The 8,394-nt window shown below is 34.0% G+C and overlaps 2 long non-coding RNA genes across 2 annotated transcripts; both read right to left on the minus strand.

The window, feature by feature from the left end:
• Positions 1-1,043: 1,043 nt before the first annotated feature.
• On the minus strand, positions 1,044-3,109 carry LOC127717838 (uncharacterized). The gene is made up of 2 exons (XR_007989432.1): positions 2,844-3,109; positions 1,044-1,715 (listed from the first exon to the last, which is right to left on the minus strand). It is a non-coding gene; the product is annotated as an uncharacterized LOC127717838 (long non-coding RNA).
• An 869-nt stretch (positions 3,110-3,978) lies between these two features.
• On the minus strand, positions 3,979-5,822 carry LOC127717837 (uncharacterized). Its single transcript, XR_007989431.1, has 2 exons — positions 5,593-5,822; positions 3,979-4,255 (listed from the first exon to the last, which is right to left on the minus strand). It is a non-coding gene; the product is annotated as an uncharacterized LOC127717837 (long non-coding RNA).
• Between the last annotated feature and the right edge of the window lie 2,572 nt (positions 5,823-8,394).

Below are 8,394 nucleotides of genomic sequence, written 5' to 3' on the forward strand. Positions count from 1 at the left end.
TCAAAGTTGATCATTTCGTCCCCATTAGTATCGATCTTGCTAAAGATATCAACAGCTTCCTCCTTGTTAGGATAACCATTTTTACAACTGACAGATCCAATACAACCTAGCACCAATACCAAGACCAAATACGGTGTCATTACAAATACAAATTGTGTAATTGATAATTAATACAAACATCCAATACCTGGAATTTTAATGAAATCTTGCATACCGATGAGGTAATACAAATACACTACACTTAATATAGCCCAAAGTAAGCTATACAATGGCCTTAGATAAGATATCTCTTTCTAGAATGTACTTAATTAACTGAGATAGGCTAGCATTGGGAAATGCCTTTCCTAAACAAACTGTATTCCAGAGTGTTCAGTACAGAACTCACTCGTATTGTCTAGAGATAAGGTTCATATATTTGCATTTATGAAAACTTAATATGATCCTACACCCGGTTGATATTATGTAACTTATATTTTGACATTGCAAAAGGTCATGATTTTCTCAAACTTTTTTTTTGACACAAAATCCGTTGGATGTGTACTGATTGGTAATATTTAGTTTCACAGAACATGATTTATCTATTAGTTGTTATTGGCTTCTAACTAACTTTCAGTTACTGCGAGTACTGTAAGATTGGCAATTTGTGTATTTTGTCTTTTTTTATTTTGTGCCGATCTGATGAATCTAGCCATTTCTGGCTGATTTTTTCAGTTTATTCTTATGTTGTGCTGTAATACTATTTTCCAAGGTAAGCGGGATATATGAACGCTCACAAACATGTCTAATCCCGCCTGAGACAGGGTTCAGTACTGAACTCTCTCTTATTGATCAGAGAAAGTGATCAGTCCAGAACTCACTCGTATTGACCAAAGATAGTGTTCAGCATAGTGTGCGCTTTTCTTAATGCAAGCGGGATTGGATTGTCATTTCCTAAAATAAGTAAAATGCCAAAACACCATCACTGGTAAAGGACCTGTTTACAGCTGACGAGAACATCAATGCTGGTCTAAATAATTTAAAATGTATGAAATAAAACTAAAAGACACTGGGATATATTTTTTTTAAATAGCAATGATGATGATACTCTCATAACATCTATCAAATAAAAAGTGCAACTACAGGTAGCAACAGCAAATAACATTTTAAAAGACAGACGAGAATAAATTTTTGAGGTGTTTTCTGCTATCTATAGCTCGTATTTTATATAATGTATAAGATATTGAGTAACTATACATAATCACCATATGTATGAGGGTCTGGATGGCGGGGTACTTCTTTTCTGAATTCTTTAATATTTCGGTCCATTTTTCTCTATTCTTTATACTTTTTGCCCATTAGTCTCTATTCTTTATATTTTAGCACATCCTTATTCTCTGTTCTTTATTTTTTTTGTACATTTTTCTCTATTCGTTATACTTTTTGACAATTATTCTCTATTCTGCAAACCCCCATCCACACCCTCATGTATTGTCCAGTATTTTACAATTAATGTATAACTGTCGCCTACATAATCAAATGTCTATAATTATTCAAATGTTAGTGTTCAGATGAACAAAAACTTCAAACTTTTGAAATTATAATTCATCATGTGGTAGAAATTCTTGCAGTGTAACAACTCCGTCTTTATTCTTATCATAATAGTTGAAAATAGACTCCGCCATTGATTCGTGGTCTGCTTCAGGTTCCTGTTTCTTGGTTTCAATATGTTTCACAATCTGAAATAAAGACCATTGGTATCAAAGATATATTATATAATAATCAGTTTTATCAATGTATACATGTAGCATATCGTATTATTAAAAAATCCCCAAGATATTCTAGTTTATTTTAAAGATGTTCGCTACTAAGTTTTTGACTTTTTTGTCAGATATTCGGAATCCTCTAGTTTTATCCATGTAGTGCCAATAAAGATTTTGCCCGCTAACCCCTACTTTTCTTTTTATAATTCTATAACATATAGTTTAATAGGCCATTTTTGAAAATCCTATAAAATCCTTGTTATTTTTTCATAGTTTTTGAGTTATTTTGAAACAGAGGAGCAAACATCATTAATAACTTTTTTCTGTAACATTTTAAATTATACTGTAAGTTAACAGTCGTTTGTCTAAATTCGCAAGAAACACACAAACTATATCTAAGTTTAGCAAAAAGCAAAATCACAAAAATACTGAACTCCGAGGAAAATTCAAAAAGGAAAGTCCCTAATCAAATGGCAAATTTGCCATTCTTACATCTTAATTATTCAGGACGAGAATATGTTCATGTAATAATATAAAAATTAACCCTACTTAGTACTAGACTGATACGCTGATCCGGATTTTTAACGTGCCCGTTTACAAAGTAACAGATCGCGGTAAGCTATGACAGATTTGACACCCTACCCGGACACATTATTCTTCTTACGAACCAGTCTTTACTCTTACTCCTAAATGCTGCGTGTTTAGCGGAGAAGCAACAAATATATCAATTTTAAAGTATTTGATTTGACCCGTCCGTGGCTCGAACCCATAACCTCCGGTATTCGACAATAGGACCAAACTGGACAATAGTTTTGTATGGCGTTTTCATGCAACATGGTTGCGATGATTATATGAGAAATTATGTTCAACATGTTCATGAGGGTGTGGAAGGGGGTTTACAGAATAGAGAATAATGGGCAAAAAATATAAAGAATAAAGAAAAATAGAATAAGAATACAGAAATGAAGGACAACCTCCCCCCCCCCCCCCCCCATGTAGACCCTCGTTAATAGGATAAAATGAAAAAAAGAAAAAAAGAATATTCCCAAACTTCCCATTTACAACTCGGACCTATTCAATTCTGTGACTTAACTAATAACTTACTTCTTGTAAAGTTGCCTTTCCGTCACCATTGGTATCAATTTCCACAAAACCATTTCTAATTTCTGACATTTGAACCTTTTCCTCACTGGTCACTGCAGTGCTTAATATTGTTAACACTAAGACAGTCGATAACAATGCCATTTGAAATACTAGTAAAATTATCGTCTTGGTCGACAAATTAAAGAATCAAAAAAAATATTTTGACAAAATTAATTGTCTTCAAAAATTCCTTAATAGAAATGGATCAATCTTTAAACACGTGGAAGAATTACACTTCAAATTTTCTTATCATATTCAAGATGGTAACGTAATACGTCTATCTTCAAAAGGTCATAACTTATCAATGGAATTTATAATTCAGATATGCAGATGGAACAAAGGTCCTTTTACTACTTCTGATTGAATTGTACTATTTATATATAGAGTATCGGACTCCGAAACAATGGTCAGGGGCGGATCCAGCCATTTTTAAAAGGGGGTTCCAACCATATGTCCCTATTCAAAAGCATTTATCGTCAAAAATGGGGGTTCCAATGGCAATTATCTCGTCTGTCCAATATATGCGACGTACGCCGCTGTTTCGGAGTTTGATAGCATCCAATCACAAACCATAGTTCAGCCCTCGTTTCAATAGAGGATATTGAAAATTAGTCAGAACTCTTTATTTTTCATGATATCGATAAAAGGAGAAATTCGATAAATGTCACAAGACAGCAACCCATTCACCAAAAGAACAATGACTTCTTATTTGCAACATACGACATAGGAAGGTACATGTATATTTCATATGTCAAATTCTATATATGACACCAGGACCAAAGTCTCAAAAGTAAAAATAAATATAAAAATAGATATTCCAAAATAAAAAATATGATAACGACAAACACTGGCGAGGCTCCTGAATTGGGACAGGCACATGCACATGTAGTAGTATTAAAAAATTAGTTATTGAGCACCCAAACTTCTTTTTTATTTTCAATCTGATGAATAAACTTGCAATCAATTAAAGTAGTGCAGAAGGGCGCTATCTTTTATAATGCTGGTAATATAAAGCACAAAAACACAAGTGCAATAACATCAGATTAGATCTTATTCAAATGACAGTTGATATAATTATGTATAAACAAAAACAAGATGAAAAGAACATCCTTTTAATGTCAAGCTGTCAATGTTGGATATAATCTGTAAAGTGCGCATGTCTTTCGAGTTCAGTTTTCCAAATACACGCACTCATGCTTTAAATGCGGTTCCAGCTTTGTGACGTTTCAATATTACAATTCATCATGTGGCAAAAATTCGGACAAAACTATATGACCATCTTTGTTTTTGTCGTAAAAGGTAAAAATAGATTCTGCCATATTTTTGTGATCCGACTCTGGTATTTGTTTCTTCTTCTCCATGTAAGATGTAGTCTGAAATTAAAGACGGGTCTCAATAAATAAAAGGCAACAGTAGCTTACAGTTGTTATATAGATAAGAGGGAATCGTAAGATTCCTAAAGGAACTACAGGGGCGGATCCAGCCATTTTAAAAAAAGGGGGGGTTGGGGGGTTCCAACCATATGTCCCCATTCAAATGCATTGGTCGTCAAAAAAAAAGGGGGGGGTCCAACCCCCAGACCGGGTGCGCGTTAGGGTAAACGTCTCCTGCGATGCACGCATCACTCGCCATGCGAATCCAGAATCAGGCATTTTTGACAAATTAAGTATTAGACTTTCATTAATGCAATTTCGACAAATTTTGTTTCATAACAGGTAGTTAAAACAAGCAATTGAATCAAAAGGTCTTTTGTGTTTTCCTTAATGAAAATGATATTTATTTATTTTTTTTGTCTTTTCCGTTGCTAGGACAAACTCTTCGTTTTTGTTGTTATTGTCTGGTGATTTCTGTACCGTGTCGCTTTTAAATGGCTCCCGCGATCTTAATCTCTTACATTTAAATTCGAACCAATGAACCATTTTAATAAAAATACAGAGAAAATCGTGACTTGGAATTTTTATAATAGATGTCTACAGATCATATATATACCACAGTCGGTTAAAAATGACGAAATTATAAAGTAAAATTGAGAGAAAAATTGTGCATATGCAGTGAAATAAAGGGAAAATATAACAATAAAATGCAATAACACTAGAACTATGTGCACCGAAAAAGGTAGTATACGTTCATATAATTTGTTTTTATCCTTCAATCAAGCATATATAGTTCAAATAACAGTTCTGCTATATTGTGTACAAATAGAGACAAACAACAGTCCACAAAAACTGAGCAACAGAAACAAATCTGCTGTATACGATAGCAAAACAATGGTATTGAATGGCAATCGGGAACACAGCTCCTTTAAGTTTGTATCTGCGTATAATTGATAGCCGGTTAGGGAGCTACCATATGATTTTTAAGTGTGTGTGTGTGTGTGGGGGGGGGGGGGGGGGGCTAGGATGAACAATTTTGTCCTGCCTTTTTTTTAGTTGTAATCTCTGTCCTGCCTTTTTTTTATTAGTTTATCCTGACTTTTTTACATAAATTGTCATCCTGCCTTTTTTTTTGGCCAAGTTGCTCATCCTACCTTTTTTTTTTACTCAAAACTCCTGTCATGCCTCAAGTTTTTTCAAATTTCATTCTAGCCCCCCATAAAATCAAATGGTAGCTCCCTAATAGGTGTGTACCTCGAAAACAAACACAATTGATCCGCTCAGTCGCTGAGTTTATACATACAATAAAAAGTAGAAGAATATAATTAAAGACTAACCTCTTGTAGAGTCACCTTCCCGTCACCATTAACATCCATTTCTTTAAACGCACCTGTGATTTCTTTCATTGGAATTTTTTCTGAACAATATACCATAAAACATAATGTTACCAAAACTACAATAGTTTCTTTTATCATTTTTGCTACTTTGCTGTCAACAATCAACGCAAAAAATAATTCAAAAATTTAAATAATAATGATGAAAATAAAATCTTAATGGCATAGGTAGAAAAATTCTACGACAGGAACTGATAATGTGTGGGAATATACATATGGGTCAAGTTCACCGAGACCGTTTTCTTATCTTATTTGATGTCCGTACTAAGTTGTTGGAAATATGATTTATAATAAATATGTACTATCAAATGTGTACAGGTGGACTCACTAAGGCACCTAGCTGCTTTTCATTATTTGTGTTTGCGTGTGTATGAGGGTGTTTTTTTTATCAACTGCATATCTAATTGTTTTTAAATAAATTGATCGATCTGACAGAAAAATAACTAATTTTTTTTTTGAAAATTAACAACAACTAATAACAAGCGTTCACACGCCGAAATTTCTCGCCTGCTTTACTGACCATTGATTTTATGTTGAGTCTTACATGTAACGATAAAGGTTTTACAACAATTTTAAAGATACATAACGATGAGGATAAGGTCAGATAAAGTCTGTCAAAAAGACATGTACACTTTACGATTATTCCATACACCAAATATAGTTGACCTATTGCTTATGGTAATTAAAAAACAGACCAAAACACAAAACTTAACATTGACCAATAAACCATGAAAATGAGGTCAAGGTCAGATTATTCCTGCCAGACAGACATGACACCTTACAATCAGTCCATACACAAAATATAGTTGACCTTCTGTTTATGGTTTTTGAAAAGCAGATCAAAACAAAAAAACTTAAAATTGACCATGCAATAATCAATGAAAATGAGGTCAAGGTCAGATTATACCTGCAAGACACACACACATAACATTGACCAATGAACTATGAAGATGAGGATGAGGTCAGATGATACCTGCCAAGACAGACATGAACACCTTACAATAATTCCATACACCAAATATAGTTGACCTATTGCTTATAATATTTGAAAAACATACCAAAACACAAACTTAACATTGACCAATGATCCATGAAAATAAGGTAAAACTTACCAGACTGACATATACCCCTTACAATCATTCCATACAACACATATAATAGTTGACCTTCTGTTTATAGTATTTGATAACGGACCTAATCTTACAATTTGACGAAAGGTACTTACGCTTGAGGAATCATACGAAAGACCCGTTTGAGGGATCCTTTGTTTTGACTTTTGATTTCTTTTATGTATACCATGGGATTTAGATGGCGTTTCGCCTCTATGTTTGCACATCAAGGACCATTACACTGCATGCAACGACATATATCAAACTTGAATTTTCATGCGACATAGGAATGTTGTGACGTACGATGAAAAAATTAAAGAAAAACAAAGATGAAGGAGATAACTCATCAAAATTTGCTCAACACAGACTCGTCAGAAAAAAAATACTCCTTACAAAATTGTGTTCAACTACCCCCCCTCCCCCCGCAAAGAAAAACACTTCTTAGCATTATTTAACCTAAGAAAATACGATTGCAAATATAAGATCCCACCGCCAAAAAAAAAAGTAAATACAAAATTACTTCCTAAATTGTAAATTTGGAAACCCTCCAAATATAGTAAAATTGCAAAAAATTACACCCAAAATATATTACGGGGCTGGCTTAATCCATCTTCGCTAGCCAAGGGTTACGATCCGCTTCCCTCCTCTCCACCCTTGGCAGATTAAGCCAACATTTGTGATAACAATGTTGCGCCATCTATCGGTAGATCAAAGTCACGACCATTCCGAATACATTATTCTTGACCAATGGCAGCACTTGAACTCTTTAATTTGGAGGTAAAACACGGTAGCGTCTAGATTCTACACACTTGGTAAAGCAGGAAACGAAAATATACGTTGACATTCATGCATTTGTGCAAGAAACATACACAGGAACTTCTATTAATTGATTAAAAACATTCAAATTGTCACTAAATATAGTCGTATGTTTAGGGATGTAAAGACTTGTTACACAATAAGCACGTGACAATTGTTTACATTCTACATTTACACGTGATCATGTTATAGGCGCTTTTTGATTGGATGCAGCGAGTTTCGACTGCAACCAATGAAAATCATTACCTTGTGTCTCCGAAATTCTATCTCAAACCGCCAAGGGTGGAGAGGAGGCAAGTGGATCGTAACCTTTGGCTAGCGAAGATGGCATTGATGTAGATGATCATCAATGTGTTGGTTGGTTATTTTCTCAGCTGAGTGTGAGGGTATGTGTGTTTATTAATTGTCCCCCTGGAATTGACACTGTATTTTATATATTCGCTCGTGTTCTGTGAATTCTAAGTGCATCACTGATTGGTCCACAATCAATAAACGATTTTAAACCCATTGACGACGTTTAAGAGAATCTGATCAAATCAGTCGTGCGTCTAGCATTAACTAAAGATATAATGATTACTAGTTGAAAACAGACTAAAAAATAGGATTTGGGGAATACGAAGGCAACGACAATTTAACTTTCAGGGAAGAGAGTTTAAGTTTTTATTCCGTTTTACATTTGTTTCATGCGATCGCAAGTGTCGCAACATTTTCTGTTTAACCTTTAAATTTAAATAAATGTAAAAAAACATTTTTTCATTCATTGTAGTTCATTTGTCTTGCAAATTTCGATGATACACGTTGATAATTTGTTGATACATTC

Source organism: Mytilus californianus, unplaced genomic scaffold (assembly GCF_021869535.1).
Source record: "Mytilus californianus isolate M0D057914Y unplaced genomic scaffold, xbMytCali1.0.p SCAF_10, whole genome shotgun sequence".
NCBI lineage: Eukaryota > Metazoa > Mollusca > Bivalvia > Mytilida > Mytilidae > Mytilus > Mytilus californianus.